Source organism: Neofelis nebulosa, chromosome 1 (assembly GCF_028018385.1).
Source record: "Neofelis nebulosa isolate mNeoNeb1 chromosome 1, mNeoNeb1.pri, whole genome shotgun sequence".
Classification (NCBI taxonomy): Eukaryota; Metazoa; Chordata; class Mammalia; order Carnivora; family Felidae; genus Neofelis; species Neofelis nebulosa.
In genome coordinates this window covers 2,692,504-2,705,026 of record NC_080782.1, presented here as the reverse complement: position 1 = coordinate 2,705,026, position 12,523 = coordinate 2,692,504, and the positions used below count along the sequence as shown (strand labels likewise).

Here is a 12,523-nt window from a genome sequence, read left to right as displayed (position 1 = left end):
GGAGGGGCAGAGATAGAGGGAGACACAGAATCCGAAGTGAGCTCCAGGCTCCGAGCTGTCAGCACAGAGCCCGATGTGGGGCTCCAACTCACGAGCTGTGAGATCATGACTTGAGCCGCAGTCAGACACTCAACCAACTGAGCCACCCAGGGTCCCCAAGTTCTTCACTTTATTAAAAGTCAGGTGAGAAATGACTGAAGGGTGCGATGTCATGGAGCAAGGTCTTCTAATTTTTATATTTATGACATCTGAAAGTTCATTCTGGTTTCCCACATACTCACCAAACGCATCCTGCTCAAGGTCAAAGCTGGAAGACGAGCCAGCCTGGGATACGATGAGGAGGGAGAGTCAATACGGAGTGTGATGGCCCGGCAGACTCGTCCAGTGATGCACCGGTTGCCAGGACCACCACAGAGGGTCATTCAAAGACCCCGGCACCCACCTCTGCAGTTGGGTGCAGAGCCCTACCATTCAGAAGGCTGGGCAAGGCTGGGGACAGGGCAAGAGGGGGTGACAACAGCCTCAAATACAGTTCCGAGCATGGGATGTTTGAAATGTTGGCAAAAAAACCCAAGTCCAAGAGAATATGCAAAACAGCTGATGATTGAATATGTAATGTCACAGCTCAGACGAAAGGCCCTAGCTCCGTGGTACATGTCGTGTGAGTTACATCGTTTATTAAACATGCCCCCATCTCCTAATTCCTAATAATGAATCATGCCACTAGTTCACCTCATTAGCCAAAGGTAAGGAAAACACAATTTGGGTAAGGAATTTTACTGTTTGCTGAAAAAGCCAATTAGAGAAAATCTCCCTTAACTTTAAACGAGGATCGTTGACCAACATACGAGGAGAGGTTGGTAAGCCGTGTGGCCTCCTCCCTGGACAGGCACACTATCTGGATTCCAAATATGCGTGGCTTTGTCTTGTTCTGCTCAGGCTGCTGCAACAAGTCATTATAGATTTTATTTGCTGCTTGTTTCTCAGAGTCCTGCATTCTGAAAGTCCAAGGTCAAAGTGCAGGCAGGGTCAGTGTCTGAGGAGGGTCTCCCGTTTCATAGATGGCCACCATCTCCCTGCGTGCTTAACGGGCAGAGAGTAGACCAAGGAAGCAAGCACCCTGTCTCTTCCTATAAGAGCAGGCATCCCACCCAGAGGACTCCACCCTATGGCCTAGTCACCTCCCGCCCCCGTGTACCACCACACTGGGAATTAGGGTTTCGGCATATGAATGGAGGGGGACCAGCGCCAACACTCAATCCGCAACATTCTTCACAGCAGCTATCTGGCTTCTACTCTCATATGATTATCTGTATCCATAGAGATGTGGCTTCATTACCTTTCATGTGGTTAGCTTTACATAACTGATAAATAGGAAAAATGGACACTTCCATTTTTATGTGGACTTGGCTATTTGAGAAGAGATAGTGAGTCAGCTATTTGTCTACACCGCCCACCTGGCACATGGCTCAGACGTCTGAGTTACACTCTGAAACACTGCACAGCTTTTTCTATAGGAGATTTTTTTCTTTTGTTACTGAAATATTTTTTTTTCACGACGGACAACTTTTCACTAAATAAAAATAGGAAAGTGGATGAACACTGTTAATCACCTACTATATGCCAGGCACTGTGTGGGTTCTTTATGGAATTAGTCATTCCTATACAGGGAGCTGTCACAGGGATGTGACTGGCTGGTGAGCAAAGGAGCAGGGGTCTGCCCTGAGGGGGTCTCATCTCAGTGAAGCACTCTTCCAGTGTGATGAGAGCCTGGGAGCTTCTTTGCACCTCCTACGAGCAAAAACAAAGCAAGATGGGGCTAGAATTTGATGGGGTGGTCAGGGAAACCCTCTCTGAGGAAGACTCGTGTAGACAGAAGAACAAGCCAGCACCCAGGAACTTGTTTCCCGATGAAGCAAAGGGTGGGACAGGCTTGGAGAGTTTTTGTGGAGCATGGCTACCTGAAGGGTATTCTAGAAAGATAGAGGTGATCACAGACGAGTAACGCCTTTATCAGGCAGGCCTAGGTGAGAGACAGACTCAGATTACTGGAGGCGGAGAAATAAAAGAAAGGAAGGCAGTGTATCACCTACGTGGATGTGGAGGTCAACGAGAGAGGTCGTTGGTGGTTACAGGGCAGTCCAAGGAGAAAGTGGGGGGTCTTGACACGGTTGAAGAGCATGCACGGACGTGCCATTACAAGACTATGGGAAGAAGAAGTAGCAGATCTTTCCATTTCTGCATGTCTGTTTCATCTGCCTGAGTAAATATCTTGCATGGCGATGCCATCGGTGGCTTGAACAATCTGCCCTCGGGGGTCCCCAGAGCCAGAAGATGCCACGTCACTCTGGAAGCAGAGCTCCCAGAGACTGTGCTACGTCTTCCTCATATTCCCAACAATTTCAATAGTCTCTATTTTTTCAGGCCTTGAGTGTCTGTCCTAATCATAACCTTTTATCTTAAGACAGTAAACCTAAATTTCCTCACTAAACAAAGTGTCACCAGAATTCCTCCCCCTCCCCCTCCTTGGATGCCCTATTCAGACAAACAAAAAGAAACTCATGGCACAGTTAGCGAAATCTGTTTTTGACTAATTATTCTCTCTTACATATGGTAAAAAGGTTTATATAGCTCTATATATTTAAATTTATATACTTTAAATAATTTATTCCATATATATATATATATTTTTTTTCTACTGGGAAATGTTGTCATAATGGCATTTGGTCTCCAAGGTCTAATTACACATATTCTCTTTCACCCATGCTATATATTTTACTCATTAACTTTGTAAAAAAATCAACCGAAGAAACGCTTCCGTGGCAACCTCAAGGCAATCTGATGTTTTCATGCCCACACAAGTTAAAATACATAATTAGAAATAACATCTTTCTCTTTTACAGAAATCCCCTGCAATCACTTCTAAACCATTTGTACTCACCCAGCATATTCGGGGCTATTTAGAAGCCAAATAAAATAATCACTCATTTACCTGTTTCTCAAACAATATGTAATTTAGAACACCAATCACATCGATTTTCCGCTCTAAATACAAGGAGAAAGTTTGTTCTTCCTTCAAACATAATTGTGTGTGTGCAGCGAACTCTAAGCCGTGGCGTGGGGAGAGGAAGGGGTATTTTACTGCTACTGAATAGGGGGAGATTTCTTCATTGTGGACATTTATTGCTAGCTTGAAGATGCTCAGATTGTGTCTTGAAATATTTTGCAAAACCTCCAGAAGCATGAATTTGCTCAGGTGCAGAACTGAAAAGCCTGTTTCACAAGCACAATCCTAGGTGTGTGACTGACTCAGTGATTATCAAACACCTGAGGCAGTTTCTATTTGCTCAATTTCAAACATGTAAGTCAATGAATGTGAAGTTACATTACGTGAAAAATTTGTATTTGAAGGAATCCATCCACACAGTAACAGTGACCATTAAAAAAAAAATCTTTGGGGCGCCTGGCTCGCTCAGTGGGTTAAGCATCTGACTTCGGCTCAGGTCATGATCTCGCCCTTCGTGGGTCTGAGACCTGCGTCGGGGTCTGTGCTGATGGCTCAGAGCCTGGAGCCTGCTTCAGATTCTATGTCTCCCTCTGTCTGCCCCTCTCCCACTCATGCTCTGTCTTTCTCTCTTTCAAAAATAAATATTAAAAAAATTAAAACACCTGGAAATGTTATTAAAGCTCATACTTATTAACTGAAAGAATGTTAAACAACGCATATACATCATTCTATCTGTTTTATGATCAGCCCCTGTCTGTTGTTCATCTTTAGAACATTAATATAGTTGTTAAAATATGATGTGTAAAGTCTTCACCGAGCCTCCCAGCATTGCGAACACAGATTCTCAGTGTGTTACTAACAGTAGATTTGGCAACTTCTTGGTTCTGAAAATAACACCCTGGCCTTCCACTCAAAAGTAAATACATACGTACATAAGACTTATATTTGTCTCCAACAAGGTGATAGTGTTATTCTTTTGCCAATTTGCAAACCGAAGTAGCACAATGAAAAACACGTCTAATCTCTCGCTTCATGTTTCCCATTTTTAAACCTCAGATTTGGGGGAGGAAATGCTCACACAAATTTATCAGCCTCCTGTGCGCCCCTCTGACTCTCTTGCAGCACCATGATGCTCAGGATCTGCTCAGAAGGCAGAGTCGGTCTGAGCCCCACCCTCACGGGACCACGCTCTCCTGCCGGTGGCTGCAGAGCTCAGCAGAGGCCCCCACTTCCCATCTTGTCACTTGAAGAACGTAAGTGATGCACGGGCCCTGCTGCGTCCCGCCCTGTCTATTCTCCTCTGGAATCTGAAGCCCCTTTGATGCTCTGCACGAGGTTTGCTGACTCTCATTTTGCCCCTGCGCAGTGTGATGAATCCAGGCATCTCTTGTATGGAAAAGCATGGCCATGACAATGCCACCACCGTCTCGACAGTCAGTGTACAACAATTTCACATGCAGTCTTTCCGTCAGTCCCTCGGGGAACCCTGCAAGATTCTGGTCTTACTGCTGACCTATAAAGGAGGAAACTGGAGGCTCGGAGAGGGAGAGTGCCTTGTCTGAGGTCACACAGGTGGTCAAGTCCCCCCCCCGGGCTTTGAGCCTGACTCTAACAGCAATGTACCTTTTGTTTACTTCCCCTCCCGATGTACTAAATCTCCCAATACTGCCCCCAGTTTGCCGGGGTGGGATGCGGCAAAATAAGGCTGTGCTTGTGGAAGCCTGAACGTTTTCCACCGCAAGTGACTGTGTTCAGCAGCACCGGCTCAAAAGAACCAAACTGGGAAATACATGCAGATTATCAGCTCACCGACAGGAGGTGAGCAGAACCGAGACTCCCCCTTAAAACCTGAGTGTGGTGAGTGGGGCGATGTCTTCCCAGTCCCTTGGAGCAAACGCTTCCTTTTACAGGGGAATTAGGTCCCAGGAAGTGAAAATGGCTTTCAGTCTCCCTGGAAAAGTGAGGGGAGGAGAAGAGTCAGCGTCAGACCACCTGAGGGCCCCTGAACTTTGCCAACATCTCACCAGATTCCTCAGGGTTCTGTGCCCGGGTCCCTTCGCCTAAGAACTTGACCAGGTGAAGACGTGTCTAACTGAGCACAGACCAGCCTGCGGGCCGGGTGAGGCAAACAGCTTTCCTGAAGGGGCACTTGGCCACACGGGTTCGTCCTACAAGGGGGGTACGGCCAAGCCTGAGGGGCTCAGGTGGGCCCCTCCTTGTTCTAGGTTCTGGAATGTTCTCAGATATCCGTGGGTCGCCCAGTAAACGTGAGAGTGGTCAGCTCAGCAGCCCATCTCAGTCCAAACCACCCTCATCCGAGGAAAACGCAAACTGTTAGCTTCAGCTTCAGAGAGTACGCTAACCCCTCGCCGGGCCAGTGACAGAGGGGGACTGAGTACCAGCCCCATCCAGGGAACTGCCTATTGGACACCAGGTAAGTTCTTTGTGACGGTAACAAAACGTGACTGGCCCGGAAGGCCGCGAAATTGTCCCTCTCCCCTCCCTCTGCTCTAAAGTACTACGATATGCACAATGTGACCAAAGCCCCGAAAGGTCTTCCCACTGAAGCTGTCTGAACAGGGCCTGTAGTGCATGGAACCTTCCACCACCAAGGTGGCCATCAGTCTTGGCTCCAGAAACGAAGCTCGTCAACTCTCGTTGAATGCACTGGGCCTCTCGGAGCTGTTCTTGGCAGATCCCAAAAAGGGCGTGTGCCGTCTGGCTCCTGGAACAGGAAGTTGTCTTTACCATGAGAAATTTTGTTTTTCTCAGTGTAAAGGGATGTACTGTAGGGCTCCACTGTCCCCCCACGACACTGGGGAGTCACGGTCAAGTGCAGACTCCAAACTGCAGTGGGCACGTGAGTCAGCAAGCAACTGTGCCCCAGTGACGGCCCCCAGCTCCCCGAGACTCAGTGCCCACTGAGCTCACCCACGGGGGCATTTGTTTCCTGCTTTCCAGAAACTCACCTTTGGGGACAGCGCCCCTCCCCCAGAGGCACAACCTACCTGAGCTGCCTGGTCAGGGGTGCACCAACTTCCTGGGTCAGGGTCAGTGTTAGGCCCCCCGCTCTCCCTCAGCGTCAGTTGCTCCACACAGCATGCCTGAGCTAACCTCCAACCCCCCGCGTCTCTTCCCACCTCCCTGAACCAACTGTCACTGCCGGAAATCCTGCGCAGGCAGCCCAGCTTCTAAGGCCTCCATAGGACAGAACTTCTACACGCCCTAGCTCCTGCCCCCTGGGGCTGCCAAACGCCCCCATTCTGGGCACCCGGGCACATCCTGGGCCCCTCAGAATGTCAGGTTCCACACCCAAGGCCAACATCCGTATTTGCTGTCAACCTCTGTCCCCCCCCAAACCCCAGACTGTGCTTCACAGATTCCTCGACCTTCTCCGAAAATGCCATTCTTGTACATGCTCGTGCCTCTCCTACGTTCCCTTCTTCCTCCTCCCCTGGCCAGCACCTCGCCCTGCATGGCTCCCTTGTTCCTTGACAGATGATGGCAGACATGCCTTGGTTCTTCAAATGCAATTATCCTCCCCACCACACCAGGATTATGCAGTCAAAACCAGTCTGCGCTCGAGTACTTAGCGGAGGACTTAGCACAGAGCAATGGATCGATTGATAAGAACTTGTCACCCTCATTCCCACCACTGATGTCATGGCAATCACTGCTTTTCTGCTATCGTTTCACGTTGCCTTCCTTTGCTTTGTTTGTTAGTGTGTAACTGAAAAAAAAAATTACTTCTCTCTATTACCATAATTTGATAATAAAAATAGGTCTAGTGCCACATTCACTGTGTGGTTAAGAAAGAACCAACGCGGAGCACGTAAATTTAATAAAACCTATTTGTGACCTAATCATCTTGGAGATGTGTTAATTTCAATTTCATATATTTCATGCCATTTAGGGAAAAGGAGTAAAATCAAGCGTTATTAACTCCAGCTGGGAATGAAGAGAGTTGAATAGATAAAATTTCATTGCTTATGATTCAATTTTATTTTTATGCTAAAGTCAGCTAGATGGAGAAGAGTATACGCCCGTAGCCTCAGGAATAATGTCCCTACAATCAAATCAGCCTCGAAAAAGCTAATGGTGATGGGGAGTTTTAAAGTAACATTGAAAACCCAAGTGACTGAAGTTGAATTTAGCATCACTGGAAAAGCATATAGAAGAAAGCAAGGTCACTAATTGTCAATATTCTCATCCATCCCTATATGCTGGGCATCTGTACATAAACTCATTAAGGAATTTTACGTCCTGGATCAAAATCGCGTGTTTCTTAAAACTGTCTACACGAGAGAACGCAGATCAGAAAGGAGCAGGTGACCCCAGCCTTGCCTTGCTTCTCCTTCAATTGACCTCTGAGTCAGTAACCCAGGGGGACCCAGAGCCCACGCAGAGAATTATCTTTAGTTGCTGGTAAATTAGATCACCCGGCTTCCCTGTCAGCGGCAGGAGTTCTCATCGAATTCCGCTTCTGGATGCTGTCACTGACATAAAGTCGTCTTGGTGGGTTTGGGCTCTAAATAAATACAATTAGAAGTGGTGACTCCATTTTAAAAGAATAAATACCCAGAGTAGCATTTGAGAGCAGGTAAAAGGCGGAAAATGGTCTCCGGAGGGAGGAAGGGAAGTTGGGAGGGGGGATACACCGGGCTCCCTGGGTTGACTGCAGTGTATAATCAATATTAACCACATCATACACAGGGAGGTGCCGTCTGCAGAAAGAAAGAGTTCGAACTGTACTTCCTTTATCCCATGAAGGTCATAATAAGGCGGGCGAGGTGACAAGAAAAATTGATGGAAGGTGGTGGGTTCGGCAATGGAGAAAAATACCTCTGTTCTGATGAGGAATTCTCACCAGCAATCTTGCAGAAGGACTGACCTCTGCTGTGAATTTGCTTGGGAACTACACTGAGAAGTTTAAATGAGATTTTTAGTGATTTCTGGCCTCGCCAAGAGCTGGAAAATGACAATTATTCAATTTAAGAGACCTTCTGCCTGAAACAGGTAGAAGGAGCCCCTGGTTGGATGGCCTGATGGACTAACACGGCCTTCTGTCTCCTCCTCGGTCCAGAAAACACCAGTTCTGAACACCACTGACCATGTGGACGTACGTATCCCCTGTGTCAAGGAACAGAGGGCTTGTGGAATTGACCATGATTTCCAAGGAGCTGAAGAAGGTATGGAGTTCACCCTCCCCCCTGGGGTGGGTTTACGGAGACAGATGTAAACAACTTCACCAAATAAAATTCTCACAGAAACTAAAAGTGTCCCAGGGACTCCCTGAGTTTTCTTTTCTTTTCTCGTGGTGGCTGGCAGATTTCCCCTGAATGCACTTTGAACCTCATGGTGGATCCGACATGCTGAGTCCTGGGCCTCCATGCGTGACCGAAGGCAGGGTGTGGACAGCTGGGAGCAGTGGGTAGAAGGTGCCCAGGCCCTACAGGTGAGATACCAGCCCACTCCAAGACTCGGCCCAAAATATATACCTGGATGCAATGACACCTTCCACCACAGTCACCTGGGAAGACCGGGATTATTAGCTTTGTCTCAGAAATCCCATGCCTGTAGAGGACTCTATTTTTACTTAAATCGATACCAAGGAGGAAAAGCAAAACTTTTAAAGGGCCAGTTGTTAGAGAGAAATTAGTATCCGTTTCCTCAGCCATGACTTTTATGAACGTGAAGTTGGTAAAGCTACCTCATTTGTGGATATAGATGTCAGTGTAGGTGTGTTGCAAATGTAGGTGTGGGTGCCCGTGCAAATGCGGGTGCGCATAAAGTTATACATGATATATGTGATATCGATATACAGATACTGTTGTGGATATAAACGCTGAGACAGATACTGCTATGACTTAGTTACTGATATGTATGTGTTGATACAGATAGATACAGACAGCTATAGATATGGATAGAGATATGATATCGATATTGACATTGATATAGGTAGATATAAATGCTGATATAAATAGGTCCAGGCATAGATATATGGATGGAAATAGATTCATATATATATATATATATCAATCTAGCCACAGAGACTGATATGAATACAGATACAGATGCAGCTAGTGACTCAGTTTGGTGAAACCTTCATGACTTTCTTTCTATTCAGGGTACAACACTGCGACCCTGAGCAGTTGAAGAAGAATGTGGTTCAAGCCTTACTCTCACATTGCTTACAATCTAGTGGAGGGAATGTGGGAGGGAAAAAAACCAGTTTAGTCATAAAATAATCATACGATTACTGGAACATTTTCTACTTTGATGGCAAAATCTGTGCCCTAGAGAAACCCATTACTGAACAATTCTAGAGAAGCCACTGCTGTCTGTCCTTCCACGGGGGTCTGTCTGCAGGGGCAGCCTCCTCGGCTCCCACTGGGGCATTGGCACCTCCCTTTCACAACAGACCCTGGTCTCCCGATGCCACTGGATTGACCGACGGGGACTCCTGATCCCAGCAGCTCGTCATGGAAGCAATGGGGGCAGGTGGGACTGACCAACACTCTGCCTGGAAGCCACTTAATCTGTTTCCTGGGCTCGGCCATTGCCTGCCTCGGGCCTGATGCTCAGTGGAATTCTACCTTCACCCACCCCGGGACATTTCAACATCGGCACGGCCATCAATTCTGTTTTCCCAATACGAAAATTATATTTGCAATTTTCTTTTTTTTTTTTTTTTTTATTTATTTTTGGGACAGAGAGAGACAGAGCATGAATGGGGGAGGGGCAGAGAGAGAGGGAGACACAGAATCGGAAACAGCCTCCAGGCTCCGAGCCATCAGCCCAGAGCCTGACGCGGGGCTCGAACTCACGGACCGCGAGATCGTGACCTGGCTGAAGTCGGACGCTTAACCGACTGCGCCACCCAGGCGCCCCTATTTGCTATTTTCCACACTAGTGCTCCCATTGAAGAAAATGGGACAGATGCGGACAAGCCTGTAGATGTCACTGACTCACGTTTGTTCGCTGTGGACATCAGAGTCAGGGTTACACGCTCAGGGAAGACTGAAGCTGACATTCTCATTGATGGTCACGTCAGAAAAACCCACTCACGCTAGTGCCAAGGAGCTGTTTTCTCTTGGTCTGTAGGAGTGTTGGGGGCTTCTGGGTGGCTCCGTGACTTTGGCTCAGTCATGGCCTCGTGCTTCATGGGATCGAGCCCTACATGGGGTTCTGCGCTAACAGCGTGGAGCCTACTTGGGATTCTTTCTCTTCCTCTCTCTCTCTGCCCCTCCCTGGCTCGTGCTCTCTCTTTCTCTCTCTCTTTCAAAAAAGAGAAAGTGCATAAAAAGCATGACGTGCCCAAAATACAAGTGATTAGAAATATTTTGGTTTTATTGGGCACCTGGGTGGCTCAGTCAGTTAAGCATCTGACTCCAGCTCAGGCCATGACCTTGAGATCCATGAGTTGGATCCATGACCTTGAGTCCCGTGTTGGGCTCTGTGCTGACAGCTCAGAGCCTGGAACCGGCTTCGGATTCTGTGTCTCCCTCTCTCTCTGCCTCTTCCTTGCTCACACTCTGTTCCCCTCTCTCTCAAAATTAAATGAACATTAAAAAATTTTTCAGAAAAGAAATATTTGGGTTATGCTAGTAGTGGTTCTTTAATCCAATTATGAGAACACTTGCCACAAAAGAAATTGCTCATCTGTGAGGAAAAGTTATATAAATTAGGAAATGAGAGATGTGGTAAAGAAAAAGCTTCTGGAATGCTAGATATTTCCTTAGCAGTAACACTTGGTAACTTTATGTGGATTCGCACACACACGTGCTTGCACACGCATACACCCAGCAACAGAACTTAAGCACCCTCCCCAGCCTCTCTGACCCACGCAACCCCGCAAAGTAGAAATTATTATGGGATGGTGAGAACGGGACCCTGGAGCTAAGAAACACCCAGTAACACACCAGAGTGTGTTAGTGAGTTAGTTGTGAGTGTTGAGATCAGGATTTTAAATCCGAGGTTGACAGATTCTAACCCCAGACTTTTAACCACTGCCGTGAGCTCTACAGTTCGATGGGGAGGAGAGTCTCATGGAAAGGAATTATTCTCTGCTCTCCACAGCTCCGAGGTCCAACCATCACCCCTGTCAGCTGACTGAGACTTCAAGAGTCCCCACCCCTCCTCCTGCCGAACATAGCTTCCCTCCCTGGTTGCAGGAGAAAAGGCAGTCTTCTCAGAAATGATGTTTGGACCCAAGGCGCACAAACACACTATTGAGAAGAAGACGGTGTGTGGTCTCGTCCTCGAAAGATGACAAATGAAAGGCACACCTAAGCATCTCTTACCCTTTCGTGCAATGCCCACCATACATTTCATGCATTTTGCAACTCAAGGATGTTACTTTTGAAAATGCACTTAAAGCGATCGCTGCCGCTCTTCGTCGCAGGAAATGGAGCGGATCTCAGGACAAGTGGAGCCTCATCTGTGCCGCGAGCTGGCATGGAGCATGGCAGACCTCCTCTGCGATGCCCTCTATGCAGCGTCGATGCACTGGCAATCCCACTGATGGAGTGCTACCGAGCATCTGTCTGTATTCCCAGGCAGTGTGGGGACCGGATTTCCAAAGAAGGGCTCTCTGGCATCTGGCTGAAATGAGCAGTGCAATTTTAGTAGTTTTTATATTTTTATCTTGCCAAAAAAACATCCACTTCATGTAATGTTATCTTATTTTTTTAACCCCAAGACTTGTAAAATGGCAACTCTAAGTTGCAAATATGTCTTTGGGCCTCATGCATATTTTAGGAAATACCCATAGGAAGCCCAGAGCTAACCAAGCTTCCAGAACACCCTTGGTTTCACTGAGCACTGACAGCAAAGGGTCTCAACTTCTTGACAGCCTTTTGAAGGAGGATTGTCACAAGCACGCCAGTGTTTTCTTCCCAAAGTCTCATAGTCTCCCTTACTCTATTATGTTATTTTTTTCTCATAGTCATGTAAAATAATGCAAATGCTCTACTGTGCATGTTCTCAGCCCATCTACTATAGGCACACCTAAGCAGAACAGTGTCCCAACTCTAGAGGAAAGCCTCTGGAGGAGGCCAACCTCCAACGAGGTTCATGAATTGTGGGTTGTCCTTTCCCACAGCAGAAAAGATGCTACCTGCTGTGGTCGGTCTGTCTGTCCATCCTGTCACGGTGGCCTTGGTTCTCCTGAACATGAAAAGCATGACACGTGTTTGAGGGAAATTGATGGCATCCCCACTGTCGCGTTGGGGTTAATGTATCAGTGCATTGTGCCTACTGGAGGGGTGCTGCTTCACCGAGGCACAGATGAGTGTCGTCTCCTCAAGGTTCCAGGTAAAACTCTGCAGGGCACACAGGAAGGGGCCCAGGCTTCCTTTCTGAAACAGTGCTGTAGGAATACCTGCTACAGTGATTTTCCAGAAAGGCTTCTCAAACTGAATGGGAAGCCAGTGAACCATGAGTTAGCATTAAAGTCAAGGCGAGGGTCACAGACATCCTGGAACAAGCCTGAGAATATCAGTGAGTTCACCTGCC

General features: G+C 47.4%; 2 long non-coding RNA genes across 2 annotated transcripts; one reads left to right on the top strand and one right to left on the bottom strand.

Annotated features, from left to right (window-relative positions):
- Positions 1-761: 761 nt before the first annotated feature.
- Positions 762-5,164, bottom strand: LOC131507942 (uncharacterized). Its single transcript, XR_009259835.1, has 3 exons — positions 5,032-5,164; positions 1,614-1,791; positions 762-998 (listed from the first exon to the last, which is right to left on the bottom strand). It is a non-coding gene; the product is annotated as an uncharacterized LOC131507942 (long non-coding RNA).
- A 78-nt stretch (positions 5,165-5,242) lies between these two features.
- Positions 5,243-8,288, top strand: LOC131507999 (uncharacterized). The gene is made up of 2 exons (XR_009259838.1): positions 5,243-5,441; positions 8,024-8,288. It is a non-coding gene; the product is annotated as an uncharacterized LOC131507999 (long non-coding RNA).
- Positions 8,289-12,523: the final 4,235 nt, after the last annotated feature.